Raw genomic sequence first — 19,991 nt, 5'->3', positions numbered from 1 at the left:
TAATATCTTGACTATGGTCTTACTTGATTGACTTTAATTTTGACTTTAGTCTGACTTGATTGACTTTAATATCTTGACTTTAGTCTTACTTGATTGACTTTAATTTTTTGAAGAACCCCTTCTATTATATCTTTAATTCTTTGGACCCCCAAATGGAGGGGTCCTTGAATAAATGTCTTGGCAACCCCTCAATAATTTTGCCTGAGAGCCTAATTGATCGATTTTTTTGATTTAAAATTTAAAATTAATTTTATTAATATTTCACTTTAATTATTTAATGTTTTATTTATTAATTTCAAAATTTTTAATTATAAAAATTGTGAAATTACTGTTTTACCCTCGGAGAGGACTTTTCACGTTTTAAGTTGATTTTTTATATTCTAGGATGTTTTAGAATTGATTTTTCATAAGAAATTCAATGAAAATATTTGTTTGTGTCATTTATGAAATTTTTTGTGTGAAATAGTCGTGAATTTTATGAGGGGTATTTTCGTAATTTTGTCGAATTCTGTGAAAATTGACGAAATGATTTATTTGGTTTCGATTTGTTATTTTATGTGTTCGAAAAGATTTTCCTAAGTGTAATGTAGGCTTTAGGGTTGTTTTGATGTTAGGGGTATTTTGGTAAATTTGATCATTTTTAGTAAATTTTATCGTAAAGCTTCTTTTTGTCTGAAAAATGATTAGCCATCCATTACATCCTGGTTCTGATATGGTGGCGATGTTGCTTCAGAGAGAGTATCCAGAGTTCACTAGTGGGAAGGAGGGATGGTATACTTTTCTTTAGTCTTGGAAAGGAAGTTTGATTCAATGGGTAAATTCTTTTCAATATTCCGCCCAACCTATCTTGTCTTTTAGTGGGTGTTGATTCTTGATGCTCATAAGCTTGCATGGATCTACTTATTATTTTCTCTTTCAAATACTTTGCCAATATGGTCATTGTAGACATCCCATTTTTGTCTAAGTCGAGCCCAAAAGCATTAAAAGCCTTCCAAAAATGGGCTTGACCTAAGGAATTTTTCAAAATAGTTTTAAAACTCAACTTTTGAGAAGTTAGATGGCCCAAATGCTATTTTTAGAGGAAATTTTAAGCGTAGCCAAACCTTCAGCTAAACCATATGTAATTCTGGAATGACCTCACCCATGCCTTTGGCAATTTTTTGTATAGCTAAACCTTAGGTTTGGTTAGGATTAATTTTTGACTAAATTTTACTTGGCCGTACTTTTGGTTCGGCTAGACTTAATTTTTGTTGAAATTTTGCTTAATCAAACTTTAGGTACATCTAAGGTTAATTTAAGTTTGGTTGAACCTAATGTTCAGTCAGGGTTAAATTTAGCTTGGCCAAACCTTAGGTTCAGCCAATTCTATTGAGCAGTTTGAATCCCATGTCTGCTCAAATTTTATTAAGGAAAATGACCCACTAACCCCATTCTTAGTAGCTTTTCCCTCAAGAAATATCTCATTTTACTCTTTTACCCATCTTTAACTCTCCAATAAATTTCACTACTTTGGTCTTCTCGTAATTTCCCAAATCTCCTAACAAAGACTTTGTCTTGCTTGGTCCTTACTCAAGGATAATTACCATTCTAACCCAAGTTTGTTAGGACTCATTCTCACTTCTACTCATCTAATATTCTTCAAAATCCAAAGAACTTCCATGGTATTCAATGTAAATTGATTATCTTTCGAAGCCCATGACTATATTGTCTTCCTTATAGAATTCTCTAGAATTTATGCCAATTGACCCTTTAATCCCTAGCTTGTCGAAGATTCTCTTAAGGGAGGTAACTAAAGAGGCCAAATTATAAAATCTAGGATAATCCAAGAATTATCTAAAACTTTGGGTGCAATGACTATCCTATCCCTTGATCATTAAGATTGGTGTGACTCTACAAGAGGTTAAGGACCATTAAGGCCAAGATTAGAATTGATGCTTTTCATGAACGATTTCCTAGAATATTTGGGTAATCAAGATTTTAGGACAAGTTTACCCTCAAGGGTCACCCAAAATCCTATAAATAGGAAACTTTCCTAAGGCAAATGAGGAGATCATTTTGTGATTCAAAATTCTACCCAAATCTCTTTAAGCCTTCCTATTCTCTTAAACCTTTTTCAAAATCTATAAAAAAAACTTAAGAAGAAAACCAAGGTGGGAGAAATTCTAGCTCAAACCCCGACTCTAATCCCTCATTTTCTACTATCTCCTTTCTTTAATTTCAAGTAATTTTACTTTATTTACTTGCTTCATAGTTTAATGTAGTAAATTCTTAACAAGAGGCTTGGGGTAGATAGTAATACTTCCTAGAGGTGATCTCTCCCATTAAGTCCTTAATAAGCTTTTTGAAAGCATTAGATTAGGATCCTTTACTTTTATTCACTTTCATGCAATTTAAATTTCATAATATAGTTGCTTTACATTCCATTTAGTTTTCTTGCAAATTTAATTTCGTAGATTAGATGTGTATTTTCTGTTAGTTCCACATTTTGTCAATACCAAGACTTAAGTTGTGTGTCGGACTAGTTTACAATGAAAGACATGTGAAAATCTAGATAAAGTCATTCAACCTCAAACACATTGACAAAATATTCATAATATTGTGCATAAAACTTAAAAGGTAATGAGACCACCTACATTATTCCCCAATACCTAGATGATTGTTAGGTTGACTCATATTGATAAATACCTCGACTCATATATTCATTGGAGTTTTTGGGAGCTGTAAATGGTTATAAAGTGTATTTTGATAATTTGACTATCCTTATACCATCACCCACCTTTAGTGAGTGTTTGGGGATCTTATATAGGAAAGATATACTAAATCCCTAAATCATTCAATCACTGGGCTTTTTGAGACTCATATTGACTCGAAATGGCTAAAAGGGTATTTTAATCATTTTACCCACGTAGACCATGGCCCATCCCTTTGTGAACATTTAGGGACCTTATTTTTAGTAAGATTTACAAAATCTCTAAACGATTTGCGCATTGGAACTTTTGGAAGTAAGATATGATCAAAATGACCTAAAAAGGGCATTTTAGTAATTTACCTCGACATTGCCGGGTTGTTCACCAAAGGTTCTGGAAGCAAGTGCCATGCTCTACCAGGGGCGCCGGTTTGTCACTCGATGCCACCGAGTGAATACTCCATTGGTCCAAAAAATTGAAAATATGACCATTAGAGCACCCGAAGCCACTGGTAAGTAAATTTTGTGTTTCAAAAACCTTTAAAACTCAACTATTGAGTTCATTCTTTGGCAAGCTAAAAAAAATACTTACTTAAATATCTCATCCATTGGAAAGTCTTCTCAAGCCATAGAAGGACCAAATATAAGTTGAACCCATCTTCAACCTAAACATTCACTTATTTGATTCTCTTCATCCTTTTAACCAAACTTTGCACACATTTTGAAACACAATGGAGCTTGTAGCATTCTCTTAAAGCAAGAAGTCAAAGTGATGATGAAGGAATCCTCAAGGACATGAAAAACTCAATCAACTCATTGAAAAATCAATCAAATTGAGTCAAGTTCTTATAAATTTATTTTCATTTTGCTTTCATTATCTAAAGGGTCTCGGTTCATAGTCAAAACCAAGCTTTTGGGAAGAGTTGAGGACTCTACTCTTAACTTCCTATATGTCTATCAAAGTATATTTCTTTTTAAAGTTATTTGAGACCCATAGAGTATCAACCAATTCCATCAGCGGATTTTAATTCAGTTAAAGGCTTGGAAAACGCGATAAAATCATAAGACATAAAAGCTGGGAAGCTGTCAAAATTTGGCTTAGTGTTAGAAAAAGTGATTTTCTAAAGTTATTAAAATTGAAAATAGATTTTTGGAAATGAAATCCTTGAACTCGAGATTCGACACGATATAACTTTTATAGCTTAATTCAAAGTAAAGCGAAAGATGTTGACTTTTGAAAACTTGTTGAAAATGTCAAAATTTACATTTTGTTCTTAAAATCAAAATTCAGATTTTGATCCTTTGAGTTTTGAATCTTAAAATCATTCCCATTGTTCTAAAATGGGGGGTAAAATCTTAATTTCATTAAAGAACTTAAAGTAAATGGAAAGACATGTGTGAGGGTGGAAATGTTTTTAATGAAATGAAGGGTGGAAAAATATGAGGAAGCCAACCCAAAAGCCAGAAATAGTTTTGATCAAACTATTTTATTAGTGGCTGCTTGTGGCAGATGCATCATTTTGTAGGTGGAACCGACAACTCTTGCCGACAGCATTGAACCCATTCATGAAATTTGGGGTTTTCGATCATTTTTTGGATTTTCCTTTTGTTATTCAATACCTTCAACCCACCCATGAAACTAATGTTAAAAACTTCATAAAAACATGTCGAATCTCTATTCCTAATATGGAATCAAATCGATAGAAATCTAAAACATACTTAACTCAAATCGAAACTATGTGAACTTTGTCTATTCTTTGATACATCCTTAGAGGAGAATAACATCAATGGTTAAGTCTATGTTCTATGAAAAATATCATACAATTTAAGGGTGGAAGGGAAGGGATCCTACTTGTATAGCTTTCAACGGTTGATCGGAGGTAAAGAGTGGCACGAAGGTCAAGATTCGTGGTCTTGGATGTGGAATGCTCGGGTGACTGAACTATTCTTAGAGACGACACCCCTTTCTCTCTTATGATGAAGAATAATCTTTTCCCAAGTAAATGAACTCTCGAGTGAGATGAGTCGAAACCCACTTGCTGATTTTTGGCGAGAGACGAAGAGAACAAAAGAGGAATTTTGATTCAAGACCATGAGCTTGTAGAGCTCAACGTCGACTTCAACTCTTTCTTTGTTATCGAAGTTCAAAAGTCACTCGATTTCAAAGAATCTAAGGAAAAAAAAAGTAAAAACCCTTGGTTCTCCAAGAGCTAGGGCTTGAGGGTTACTAGAGAAAAAGAAAAGTGAAGAGTAAGAAATCAGATTTTTCTTTATTTAGGACTTTGAGGGCAAAGTTGGGATTTTCACATTGTTTATATTTTCGATGATAACTTGACGTTCCAAACTCGGAATTTGACGAATAAATACTCCATTCTCTATAATTTTTCTCCATGGACCTAATAGTGTATTCAAATTTTACAAATTCTTGCTCTATCAAGAATTCACTATGTTTGGGGTCCCACTTAACACGAAATTCAAGGATTTTTATAATTTTTCTGTTCGAATTCGAGCGTATTTACAGGTTAAAATAGGTTTTTTGACCATTTTAAGGTTAATGGTGAAGTTAGATTTCATTAATAATAAACCGAACATAATATGAGTATTTTATCTTAAGTTCTTTATCAAAAAAATTTCTCGAGATTTCAATACTTGGTTTCCTCGAGATATGATGTAGAAACTTGGGATATTACATATTCTCTCCTTGGTTCTAACTCCCTCTTCTTCCCTACATCTCATTTTTTTACTCTCTCTGTTCATTTGGTGTGATTTCTCACCTATTTTCTTCAATTTTTGGTTGAGCATCTTCCCCACATGACCATGTTTATCATCTTCTCCCTCTTTACCCTCTTCTCCATCCTTTTGCTTATGGGTTTCATGGCCAAAAGAGGGCAACCCCCGCTATATTCACCTCCTCATTGCTTATCTTATGCCAAGAAGTCCAAGGATGTGGATTGCTCCTCTTGCCATGCTCTTCCACCTCTTTTTTCTATTTTACCCTCTCAAATGATTGAGGAGGATTCCAATTCCGATGTAGACCCCCGCGAGTTATGATGGTTATATCCAACAATGCACCTCTTTTAAGAAGCTCTTTATTATTTCTGAAATCGACGTTGAAAAAGCCACCTTCACAAATTTGGCGTGATTGATTTCCTTTGTCATGTGGGCTTGGAAGAGATGATTCATTTAGGTGGCGATGTCTATCCAATGCGTATGCTCAATTTTTATGCTAGTGTGACTGAATCAACATTGTCAACGTATTCCATCTTCGACCACTCTCCATACAGTGGTTACCCTTCATGTCACTAGTAGATTATTAGGGTTCTTGTCACCAATGTGTCCATGCCTTAGCTGAAGTCCGACCAATTACTTCAAAAAAACCAACTCCAACAAGTGTTAGGTGGTTCAACCTCCTAGTTTGTTAGTCGATGGTGGTCTTTACTCGACAAGCATGCTCACTCCTTTACAGATTTTGCATAATATTTTCCTATGAAAATATAATTGAGTTGGTGTCTTGTCAATATGATTTGGTATATTATGTGGCTTAAGGTGTTATGATGTATTTATCGATGCTCATCCTTCAATGCATCGTTTTGTCAACATCTTCAAAGTCTAAAAAGTGTCTTTACTTTGGACATCTCATATCGCTCATCTCAAACTGCTCAAAATATATATATATATATATAAAACCTAAAAGGTAATAAGACCACCTAAACCATTCCCCAATACCTAGATGATTGCTAGATCGACTTATATTGGTAAATACCTTGACCCATTCATTCATTAGAGCTTTTTAGAGCTCTAAATGGTCATAAAAGTTATTTTGGTAATTTGACCACCCTTAGACCATCACCTAACCTTGGTTAGTATTTGGAAATCTTATATCGATAAGATATACTAAATCCCTGAATCATTCAATCACCGGACTTCCTGAGAGCTCAAATGTACTCAAAATGGTTAAAAGGGTAGTTTAATAATTTTACCTAGTTACACTATGTCTCAGCCCTCGGTGAAAGCTTGAGGAACTTTTATTTAGTAAGATCTACAAAATCCCTAAGTGATTTGCTCATCAAAGCTTTCAAGAGCAACATATGATCAAAATGACCCAAAAAGGGTATTTTGGTAATTTACTCGATGCCACCTGGTTATTCACCAAAGGCCCTAGCAACAAGGGCCATTCTTTACTAGGGGTGCTGATTTGTCATCCAACATCGTCAGGTGAGCAATCCAACGGTCTAAAAATTTGAAAATATGACTTTTAGAGCATCCGGCATCGTCGGAAGTCAATCCGACACCACTGATAGGTAATTTTTATGTTTCAAAAGCCTTTAAAACTCAACTCTTGAGTTCATTCTTTGGCAAACTCAAATACAAGATAAGAGAAGACTTGCTCCATTTCTCATCCATTGGAAAGTCTTCCCAAACCTTGAAAGGCCCAATCATAAGTTAAACCCATCTTCAACATAAGCCTTCCCTTGTTTGACCCTCTTCATATCTTTATCCTAACCTTGCACACATCTTGGAACACAGTGGAGCTTGTAGCATCCTCTTGAAGTAAGGAGTCAAAGTGAAAGACAATGGGTATGGGGTCAAATTACGGGTTTCGGAAGGTTTTAGGCACTGAGCTTGCCCAATCGAAAGATTGATTTCTATTGTGATCCAAGACTATCCTATTGTCAACAGAGAAAGACTAAAGTCAAACTATCAGTCAAAGAGGGACTAAAATCAAAGTAAAAAACTAGGTCAAAGCTAAAGTCAACTAGGGGGATTAAAGTAAAAAAGTCACAATTTAGGTCAAATTGGAAAGACCTTGATAAAAGTCAATTGAGAGATTCAAATTAAGCTGAAAAAACCTATCGAGTTAATTCATAAATAAAATTAAAAAAGAAAATTAATGAATAAAAAAAAGAAAATTTTGCTATAGTTGGAATTAGAGTGACTTCCCAGGTTACCTACATACCCCTAGATATCTTTTGGGATCAGACCGTATGTAGTTCTGTGGCGCCCCGCCGAACACTAACACAAATCCCCATGTCAGATTTCAAGGTACGAGGTGGCACCTCGAAATTTCGGCATGGTCTCCTCTGTTTATGTTAGCATTCCAAGGCGATTCAACCTGCACCTGATAAACGACATACAATCCTGCATATAACAAACAAAATATACTACTAGCGGAAGCCCATATACGTTTAATAATGTTCGATAGATCAGAGTGCGGAAGAAGAAAAATTATATACAGGATTATACAAAATTCCTCACTCTAACAGAATTCCTAACACTCAAGACAAATCCATAAGACTACTTGGAGAAACTGACACTACTAGGGGGTATAGTCCTAGTACTTACCAGGTGACGGACTCTAGTTGTCTATCTGACCAACCAGATGATCCTCATTCGTTTTCTACACTTGTTTCGCCAAGCTTCAGATCTGAAACTAAAAAAAATGGAGAAGGAAAGGGTGAGTAACAATGGTTACCCAGTAAGGAAGCAACAATTTCTGCCAATAACCTCTCCTAACATGAACGAATAAACATACTGAATCATTTTAAAATAAACAAAGTTTTACAGAAGAAAACTACGATTAACTGGTACATATAGTCAGGGATGAGCAACTAAATATTTTAAAACTCACATTACATCGATCAGCAGTACTCACTATAACATTCTTTTTTTATACAAATCTAATTGATCAAATGGAAACAATAAACATGCATTTCATTTTATATATCAAAATAAGCAACAGATACATAATACACGATGGTGGAGTATTGGAATTAGAGAGTTGGGATTCACGACTGGATCGCTCCCAGTCGGGACATGATGTTAAAATTCCTTTCTGGCTTTAAGTTCCTGATTTTGTGGTCGGTCGCTGCCCTTACCACGTTTGGTTGACCATTTATCCGGCTCAGGCTGGCCGTTTGACGTGACCGTAAGCAATGGGTCTCTTTTCGATGTGTCAGAACGTTCGACTACTATAGATTGTTAGTGATCACTGACCAATCATCTTCGTCTATGCCTATCAGGCGTACATGTGATTCCCAAATATACAAACCATTCGTATACGACCACCTTTACATTACAAGTTCACTGGTAAAGATAGAGAGGAATAAACCCGGATTCCAGTTGTGACTCCACTCTCATACGCGTCCCATACCACGTATGAGTTTGGTGGTCCCTACCGTACATCCCAGGATAGTACACCACTCCGGATGATATGACGCACTATCCCTTCAGGCATTCACAAACTCTTTAACAGTTCACAAAATAGCTACATATATATATTATTTTCATTTGAAAACAAAAGAGAAATTAACAATACAAGGTTGAGAATAGATATCCAGTTTCCTACCATGCAAGTGTGGCCACCCGGCCTAAAATAAACAACATAACAGAGCGCCTCGCGCTAACAGAAAGTAAATAAACATGCAACCAGTAACATTATCCCTGGATATCCGTTCACCAACCTGCATACAACACAACAACGTAAAATGCAGACATCACCCCTCGGGTGTGACTCTGACATTTTACCATTTCATACCCTTTTTCCCTTTTTTTCGACTTTTACAGTTTTCATCTCTTCATAAAATATCCATTTTCTGATATTCATCAACTCAATATGAGTTCATTGAATATTAATCACATTTTTCAACTATACAATTTATTTCTATCAATAATATTGAAAAAAAAATACAAATTTCATATCAAAACGGGGTCCGAGCAGTGCACAAGACCCAATTTATGGCAATAACCCGTTAAAATACTCTACCCACGTATAATTTGTTAAAAATACAATTAAACATATCAAACATGCAATTTCTGGCGTGAATTTTGAAATAAACAAAGAATTCTATATTTCGAAAATACATCCAAATTTTTCCAATAAAATCCTAAATGCAATTTTCACAATCTATGATTATTAATAGAAATTCAGAGTTCCTTACTATGTCCAGGTGAAAGGATCGAAGCGTGTGCACGGAAATCGAGGCGATTTGCGCGGAATTCGAGACGGATCGAACTTCGAAGCGGCCTATTTTCGAAACCGACCTGGTGGTTTCGAAGATCTCGATGTGTTTGTCTCTTCTCCCTTCTACGGCGAAAGACGGTTTGACTCCGAAACCGATGAAAATCGAGGTCGAAGTTATGAAAATCTCCGTATAAAAATACGGCTGATTTTTGACTATACGGGGTGAAAAATACGAGAAAACGAAAGGAATTTGGTTGGGTTATGTAGAGAATGAGGCTGCGGGCGTTTCTCCCTTCTGCGTCGAAAGACGGTTTGACCCCGAAACGGACGAAATCCGAGTTCAAAGTTTCGAAATTTCCGTATCCAAATACGGCTGATTTTTGACGATATTGGATGAAATAGAAAGTGAAACGAAGAAAGGTTGGGTGGGTTTTGTAGAGAACGTAGCTGCGGACCTTTTTCTCTTCTGTAGCGATCGTCGAAAATGGACCGTTTGTGAGAGATCTGAAGTGGAAAAATCGGAGCAAAAAACAAATTTTCGTTTTATATGTCTCGGCCATATGACGCGTTGGGGAAGATGAGTTATATAAAAAAAAAATTAAATTAAATTTTTTTTTTTTTTTTTTATAAAAGTTAGGACGAAATCGGTATTTCGCCTATTGTTTTGATCGACGATAACTTGGTCATTCGGTCTCCAAAACTGACAAACGAATATACTATTTCGCCTAATTTTTCGTTCCGGATCTAATGGTATAGTTAATTTCTACAAATTATGTCTCCATCAAAAATTTACATTTTTGGCCTGACGTGACCCCTAAACTTGATGTCGTTTTCATTTTTGGCGATAATTCGACTTCCTGATCTCCAAAAAACAATAAATAGTCTATGTTGAATAATTTTTCGTTATGAACCCAATGGTATGATCGAATTTAAAAATTATTCCTCTAACAAAAAGTCACTGTTTTAGCCTGGTCCGACCCGGTAATCGAGGATTTTGCAACTTTTATATTCGGACTCGCATTTGAGCGTGCTTACAGGCTAAACTATGTTTTTCGATCATTTTGAATCTAATGGTGAGGTCAGATTCCATTAAAAATGATCAGAACAAGGTCCTACAATTTTACCCTAAGTCTCACTTTCAAGATTTTCTTAAAATTCCACTATTTATTTTCCTCGAGATACGAATTAAAAATTCGGGGTGTTACATTCTCCCCCCCTTAATAAAAATTTCGTCCTCGAAATTGAAATCATACTTATCAAACTTTGTCGTGATTCCACTAACACGACATGTATAATAAACACTACCTATTTTCGATTACTATCTATTCTTAGTCCCAAGGCAATCTCATTTATAACTCGTAACCTTATGTCTCCATATTCCGTCAACCCAATACATTTATTAATTAATCTCTATTTTAAACCCATACTCCAACTAATCCATTATTTGTATAATCCTAAGATAACAATCAATTTAACTTGTATCACTTCCCCACCAATGTCTATCAACCACAATCCTTTCACATCTTATTTATTCTTCATCTTTACTTCTCTCATCAATTACATCGTCTATTATGCTTTACTCATAATTGTTATGAATATTACTCCTCAATGCATAGTCTTACCGCAAACACACCACTATCTCTATATTCAATTCGATATTACATTTTTACTTATTGCGATATTTCCTCAAAACCTCTGTCATAATCTTTATAATTTAAAATCTTACTCGAGGGGATAAATCCTACATTTATTTTCTCACAATTCCATTAAGTAACCATTAATGCAACATTGTCACAAGATTATTCTTTTTCATATTTTACATCGATCCACGTCCTAACTTATACTCTACTAAATCTCTTTAGGATGGATGTGGGCACAGGTAGGTAGTAGCCGCTGCTTCTACAAAATCATTATCTCTACTTATAGCGCTTTTGTTTCGAGGAGTGAAAATGAACCACGATCGAAGTCTCGAAATGAGCGCTTGTCTGTAGAAAGAATTGATCACTTAACGAGAACGATAATAATGAATTCCTCTACTAGAAGGCGATCGTGAAATGAGAAGGCAAAAGAAGAGTTAAAGCTGACACTGAGGATAGAAAGATGAAAGGCAAATGATGATCTATCTTTTTAAAGAATGATAATCAATTCAAGAAGTCGTAAAGCAAGAGCTGCTTCATCTAACAGTTCAATCGTTAGGCCTCCCAAAGTTAAGTCATCTTCAATCGAAAGGAAAGATACGCAACTCCCTGTGTTGATATTCGAGGAAGTAGCTCTCGACATGAAGGATATACAAGCAACACCTGCTTATCTACTAGCGTAATATACGGGTAATTGACTAGACTATTGATATAAAGACTAGCGTACCAATTGAACATCACTTGTCTTTTCACACTTTACAATTATTCTAATACCTATTTTGCAAGTTCTTAAATGATCTTTCAAAAATCTTATTCTTTCTTCGCAAGGTCTCCCAATGGTATAAATAATTTCATTACTTGACCTGTGTCAGTGGTTTCTAGTTCTAGCAAGTGTGCAAACTTTTCACAGACTTATATAATCTAGAGGAACCAATATTGAGTAAAACTCCATGTTCTAACATTATAATTAGAAATTGTATCTTCCAAAACTTCGTTGGAGACATATACTTTCTCCTGGGTCACAATCCTTGCTCGCGACTGTGATAGAGGGCATTATTTCCTAATATGTTCCACCTGACCACACGCGTAACAATGTCAACGATCTTGTCTTTGTAGATCTCTGTGGAGTAGGCAGTTGGTAGACTAGGGTCTATAGGCTCTGAACCTGTCTTGTTGATTCCTTTGGCCCTATTGGCATCATTGGAGCTTCAACTGCTCTCTAACTTAGTGATAGGAAACTCTACAACTCAGTAGTAGATGAGTTCTATATTCGGAGGAGATTGACCTCGAATACATCGGTTTCTTGTTTGAATTTGATCTGGGAAGATAAGAAATCTAAGGTCAACTCATTTGCCCCCTAGGTTTGTAACTCTATCTCCTCTCGTTTTATCCTTTAAGTTCGATTTATCGTATCTCTATAATTGGTAGTCTCAATCATCAACCTCTTGACCCTTAGGTAGGGTTATAGTCTTCTAAAGAATCTACGGGCCTTCTGCAAATCTGTTAGGATAAGCTCGGGTGCATATCGTGACAACCTAATTAACATCATATCTTAGTCTATAATTGATGGATGACCTTGCACTAACCTCAAAATTTTCTTGTGCTTGATTTCTCGAGCAGTTTCGGATATAAATCTATCCTCTCGAATTCTACCCACTCAAACGATTCATTTCCCAATACATTCATCTCAAAATGTTACTAATGATTGGTATCCTCGTCCAACTAGAATGTAATCGACCATCACCCACTGATCTCTTGGGCATTATATGTCATTCAAAATCTTTCAGGTCTTCAAAACCCACTTATTGACCTCAATCAGATTGAAAAAGTCCCAAAATCTTGATAGACATAATAGTTGAAAATTCTACAACCACATCCTTGGATTTACCTGTCCTTTAGGCTAGGAAATTCTCTTATTCTTCAAAGGCACGACCTTGTGGTAATGGTCTTTAAGGTGGAATAGTATTTCCCTTTTGCGAGGAAGTCCAACACTTCCTCATTTCTTGGATTTAGTGGTGTGCCTTAAATCGTGATAAGTCTTGTACCCTCTCTCACTTTCGATCGCTAGTCTTGTCTGTTCGGGATGGCACGAATACGTTATCAACTTTATTGAAATCTGGTGGCCTTATTATTCATTGAATTGATTTGTCTAACATCTGTCTGAGCCACGCATCATTAATCGGTTGACATCAACCCGAACCTTGCTTTCCTTTATGTCCCGATTTACCACAGTCATAACATACTACAACTCTTTCTTTTAACTGATTTAGTAGTATGTGTTGTTGTTTCTTATAAAATTCTTCTATCCATTGAGTGGGTATGTCTATCATCTCGCTCCTCACGTATGATTATTTTTCCTATGAATTTGCTAGTTTCGTAATTATTTGTCTCTTATTAGATGCTAATTGTCTTCCTTCCATTTGACTTCGAGGTGGTGGTGATTGTGTTATTCATATTTCTTCTCTAAATTTGTCATGAGACTTAGCCACCTGTCCAATGAATGACATTAGCTGTGTTATTGGGTCAGTGGTCTGATCCAAAATCTTTCTCGTCTCTGTTACGTTTAGGCCTCTACCTTGTCCATTCCTCTCGCTTGTGTTCATCCGTATTAAGGCACTTATCATAATAAGGCCAAAGCTACTCTTACGTAACTATGAATTACTATCATAGATTGGAACTTAGTAATGGACTCCATTTCCATTACTAAAGAATAAACTTAGAATCCTATCTTAGGCTTACAAGGCTCTATAAACATCTAGACACGAAAGAACTCATAATTCCAATACGGAATTACTAATGAGCTCGGATACTGAATTCCTAGTGACACTCTATGATTATCGCTCTAATATATGTGGTATCAGCTAATTCTCTAAAACATAGTAGTCAGTATCCCATACGGATCTAATACTATGCTCTGATACCATCTGTGGCGCCCCGCCGAACACTAACACAAATCCCCATGTCAGATTTCAAGGTACGAGGTGGCACCTCGAAATTTCGGCATGGTCTCCTCTGTTTATGTTAGCATTCCAAGGCGATTCAACCTGCACCTGATAAACGACATACAATCCTGCATATAACAAACAAAATATAATACTAGCGGAAGCCCATATACGTTTAATAATGTTCGATAGATCAGAGTGCGGAAGAAGAAAAATTATATACAGGATTATACAAAATTCCTCACTCTAACAGAATTCCTAACACTCAAGACAAATCCATAAGACTACTTGGAGAAACTGACACTACTAGGGGTATAGTCCTAGTACTTACCAGGTGACGGACTCTGGTTGTCTATCTGACCAACCAGATGATCCTCATTCGTTTCTACACTTGTTTCGCCAAGCTTCAGATCTGAAACTAAAAAAAATGGAGAAGGAAAGGGTGAGTAACAATGGTTACCCAGTAAGGAAGCAACAATTTCTGCCAATAACCTCTCCTAACATGAACGAATAAACATACTGAATCATTTTAAAATAAACAAAGTTTTACAGAAGAAAACTACGATTAACTGGTACATATAGCCAGGGATGAGCAACTAAACATTTTAAAACTCACATTACATCGATCAGCAGTACTCACTATAACATTCTTTTTTATACAAATCTAATTGATCAAATGGAAACAATAAACATGCATTTCATTTTATATATCAAAATAAGCAACAGATACATAATACACGATGGTGGAGTATTGGAATTAGAGAGTTGGGATTCACGACTGGATCGCTCCCAGTCGGGACATGATGTTACAATTCCTTTCTGGCTTTTAGTTCCTGATTTTGTGGCCGGTCGCTGCCCTTACCACGTTTGGTTGACCATTTATCCGGCTCAGGCTGGCCGTTTGACGTGACCGTAAGCAATGGGTCTCTTTTCGATGTGTCAGAACGTTCGACTACTATAGATTGTTAGTGATCACTGACCAATCATCTTCGTCTATGCCTATCAGGCGTACATGTGATTCCCAAATATACAAACCATTCGTATACGACCACCTTTACATTACAAGTTCACTGGTAAAGATAGAGAGGAATAAACCCGGATTCCAGTTGTGACTCCACTCTCATACGCGTCCCATACCACGTATGAGTTTGGTGGTCCCTACCGTACATCCCAGGATAGTACACCACTCCGGATGATATGACGCACTATCCCTTCAGGCATTCACAAACTCTTTAACAGCTCACAAAATAGCTACATATATATATTATTTTCATTTGAAAACAAAAGAGAAATTAACAATACAAGGTTGAGAATAGATATCCAGTTTCCTACCATGCAAGTGTGGCCACCCGGCCTAAAATAAATAACATAACAGAGCGCCTCGCGCTAACAGAAAGTAAATAAACATGCAACCAGTAACATTATCCCTGGATATCCGTTCACCAACCTGCATACAACACAACAACGTAAAATGCAGACATCACCCCTCGGGTGTGACTCTGACATTTTACCGTTTCATACCCTTTTTCCCTTTTTTTCGACTTTTACAGTTTTCAATCTCTTCATAAAATATCCATTTTCTGATATTCATCAACTCAATATGAGTTCATTGAATATTAAATCACATTTTTCAACTATAGAATTTATTTCTATCAATAATATTGAAAAAAAAATACAAATTTCATATCAAAACGGGGTCCGAGCAGTGCACAAGACCCAATTTATGGCAATAACCCGTTAAAATACTCTACCCACGTATAATTTGTTAAAAATACAATTAAACATATCAAACATGCAATTTCTGGCGTGAATTTTGAAATAAACAAAGAATTCTATATTTCGAAAATACATCCAAATTTTTCAATAAAATCCTAAATGCAATTTTCACAATCTATGATTACTAATAGAAATTGAGAGTTCCTTACAATCTCTAGGCGAAAGGATCGAAGCGTGTGCGCGGAAATCGAGGCGATTGGCGCGGAAATCGAGACGGACCGAACTTCGAAGCGGCTGATTTTCGAAACCGACTGGTGGTTTCGAAGATCTCGATGTGCTCGTCTCTTCTCCCTTCTACGGCGAAAGACGGTTTGACCCCGAAATCGATGAAAATCGAGGTCGAAGTTACGAAAATCTCCGTATAAAAATACGGCTGATTTTTGACTATACGGGGTGAAAAATACGAGAAAACGAAAGGAATTTGGTTGGGTTATGTAGAGAATGAGGCTGCGGACGTTTCTCCCTTCTGCGTCGAAAGACGGTTTGACCCCGAAACGGACGAAATCCGAGGTCAAAGTTTCGAAATTTTCGTATCCAAATACGGCTGATTTTTGACGATATTGGATGAAATAGAAAGTGAAACGAAGAAAGGTTGGGTGGGTTTTGTAGAGAACGTAGCTGCGGACCTTTTTCTCTTCTGTAGCGATCGTCGAAAATGGACCGTTTGTGAGAGATCTGAAGTGGAAAAATCGGAGAAAAAAAACAAATTTTCGTTTTATATGTCTCGGCCATATGACGCGTTGGGGAAGATGAGTTATATAAAAAAAAAATTAAATTAAATTTTTTTTTTTTATTTTATAAAGTTGGGACGAAATCGGTATTTCGCCTATTGTTTTGATCGACGATAACTTGGTCATTCGGTCTCCAAAACTGACAAACGAATATCTATTTCGCCTAATTTTTCGTTCCGGATCTAATGGTATAGTCAATTTCTACAAATTATGTCTCCATCAAAAATTTACATTTTTGGCCTGACGTGACCCCTAAACTTGATGTCGTTTTCGTTTTTGGCGATAATTCGACTTCCTGATCTCCAAAAATGACAAATAAATAGTCTATGTTGAATAATTTTTCGTTATGAACCCAATGGTATGATCGAATTTTAAAAATTATTCCTCTAACAAAAAGTCACTGTTTTAGCCTGGTCCGACCCGGTAATCGAGGATTTTGCAACTTTTATATTCGGACTCGCATTTGAGCGTGCTTACAGGCTAAACTATGTTTTTCGATCATTTTGAATCTAATGGTGAGGTCAGATTCCATTAAAAATGATCAGAACAAGGTCCTACAATTTTACCCTAAGTCTCACTTTCAAGATTTTCTTAAAATTCCACTATTTATTTTCCTCGAGATACGAATTAAAAATTTTTTTTTTTTATTTTCGGGGTGTTACAGTTCGAAAATACGGGGCCTGAGAAATTTTGAAAAGACATCATTGAAATCATTGAGTTGACTCAACATTTACAATTTGGAAGAAAATCAAGTTAATCTTTTTGAAATTTTTTTTTGAAATCTCGAATCATAATTTGGAAATTTTAAAAGTTGGGAATTGACTCAACAAATTTTTTTTATTATTTTAATTTTTATTAAAGATATTTTTTTTTTTCTTTTTGAAATATATTTTATTTTTTGAATAAAAAACAAGTTGGACAAGTCAAAGTTATATTTTTTTTCTCTTCTACTTCTTTCTAAACTAAATTGCATTGATAAAAAAAATTCACCTTAGATAGCCGATTGCCAGAATCTCTTGAAAATCGTCAAAGCTTTAGCATGAATACTGAGGTTGAGGGAGGTCGATGGGTTGTTTTGGCTGCTTGAGAGAGGTACAAATCGAATGGCTTAAAGGGGGTTTGTGGGACTGAAACTGAAGTAAATTGGTGCTTTTAGGGTGGCTTAAAATGTGAATGAGTGCCTTTGGGATGCTAAAAATCATGAATGGAAGGGATGGCTACTGGTTTCGGTTGGAAAAAGGCGCTGCCGTAGAAGTTCTGAGTTGGAGGTCTTGGAAGCACATTAATAGCAGAATGGTGGTCTAGATGAGGGTAACGATGACAACAATGGGGACTAGTTTGTTAATGGCAGAAGAGGATAGACTTAATGAAAAAGAAGATGGAAAGTTCGCTGAGGTTTAATGGAGGGCCAGTAATAAGAGAAGGTGGGTTACAGGCGTGCTGGCAATGTGGAGAACAAGATCTTCGGCTTATTATTATTATTCTATCTCAGTCTTTTCTCCTTCTTTCTCTTTTTTTTGTTTGGTTTGCTGCCCAATTAAGAGTTCATCTCCTTGTTGTCAAACATATGGGAATTGTTGTTATTTTTATTGCTTAGCTTTTAACCAAATCTCCTTCTAGATTCGAATTAGGAAGAGTTAGAGCCCTATAAAGACTCTGTCTAAGTAAGAAATATAGTTCTTATTGGATTCTATCTATTGATTTTGCCATCTTGGCCGAATGGTAGAGGAGTGTATAGGGCTATCAACGGATGCTTATCGGTTTGAATACAGTAATATCTGAATCCGACTGCAAAATTTTTATCTAATATTCGAATTTGAATTCGAATCTGACGGATGTTCTAAAACTTTATTTGAATTCGAATCCAATTACCCTATCGGATATCGAATAATATCCGATTAGAATTCGAATAATTTGCATATTTAAAAAAATGCAATTTTTCCTTACCCAATAGATTTATCGTTATTGAAAGAACCCTATTATATATATTATACTATGTATATGATAAATAAATAAAATAAAATAGTATATATTATATTATTTATATATATAAATAAATAAATAAATAAATAAAATAAAATAATATATATTATATATTATTTCGAATAGGATATTATTGGATTCAAAATGTTAACATTCGAATCCAAATCTGATAAGGATTTCAATATATAAAATTATCCGAATTCGAATCCGATATCTGATTTTTCGAATTTGAAATTTTGACTATCTATTGACACCCCCAGGAGTGTATAGAGGTGATTATCCTTTTCCTACATGTGTATTGGAGAGAATTTGTGAGATGGGGATATGATCCCCCGAATGCGTTGGAGTAAGAAACTCTTTTCACTAGTTTGGCCAAAATTTAATTTTTATTTTGAATCTTTGATCGGTTGGTGCCTATAATTTCAAAAAAAAAAAAAAATTAGTAACAATTAGATTAATTTGATTAATAAATCCAATTTATGAGAGGTTAAACTTATTGATTGGTTTGCTTACTGATTATTTTTCAAAATTGATTGGCTCGATTGGTTAATTAGTGATTGGTTTAATTTTTAATTAAATAGATTTATCCTAATTGATGATTTTGTGATTTTTTTTAATTTTTGTTTCGATTCATGAATATTTAAAGATTTGGCTTGATCGATTGTAATTCAATATTCATCATTTTACGTGATCGAGGATTGGCATTCCACGTGTGAAATTTGTCATTTCATGTGAAAAAATTCGTTATTTTATGCGAGAAAATTCGTCATTTCATATGAATTTATTTGTCTTTCTAAACTTAGGATCTCTAAATTTTTCAATGTATGCGAATACTGTCAGAAGTTTATTTTCAATCAGGTTTTCTTAGGAATCGAGGTTTCTAAGTGAAGGTTCAACATCAAGGGGCATTTTGCTTATTTTTGTAATTCTTCATTTTCACCGATTTTAGTCTCCTTAGACTCAATATCTCATTCCAAGAGTAATGACAATATTTTTGAAATATTTCGGAGATATGGGACCCATGAGGGGTAGTTTTATTATTTTGTCAATTTTTTTGAATTTTGATAAGCGATTTTGTTTATTGGCAGTGTAATTCTTTTTAAGTTTCAAAGTCTTATTCTCCTAGCATTACGAGGTCTCTACATGATTGAAATGTGTGATGATCCTGAACATACATACTTACTAAGTTAATTATAAATGTACGACAACCCTAGGTGTGCATAATTTCTATGTTACGTATTCCAAAAAGAAAGAGAATAGGGAACTACTAGGAAA

General features: G+C 35.3%; 1 long non-coding RNA gene across 1 annotated transcript; it reads right to left on the bottom strand.

The window, feature by feature from the left end:
* Positions 1-7,867: 7,867 nt before the first annotated feature.
* On the bottom strand, positions 7,868-16,724 carry LOC147386630 (uncharacterized). Its single transcript, XR_015172146.1, has 2 exons — positions 16,152-16,724; positions 7,868-8,117 (listed from the first exon to the last, which is right to left on the bottom strand). It is a non-coding gene; the product is annotated as an uncharacterized LOC147386630 (long non-coding RNA).
* Between the last annotated feature and the right edge of the window lie 3,267 nt (positions 16,725-19,991).

Source organism: Akebia trifoliata, chromosome 14, assembly GCF_017979445.1.
Source record: "Akebia trifoliata isolate Shusen 1 chromosome 14, ASM1797944v1, whole genome shotgun sequence".
NCBI lineage: Eukaryota > Viridiplantae > Streptophyta > Magnoliopsida > Ranunculales > Lardizabalaceae > Akebia > Akebia trifoliata.
Note: the sequence above shows the minus strand (reverse complement) of the source record. Positions and strands in the feature narration are given on the sequence as shown.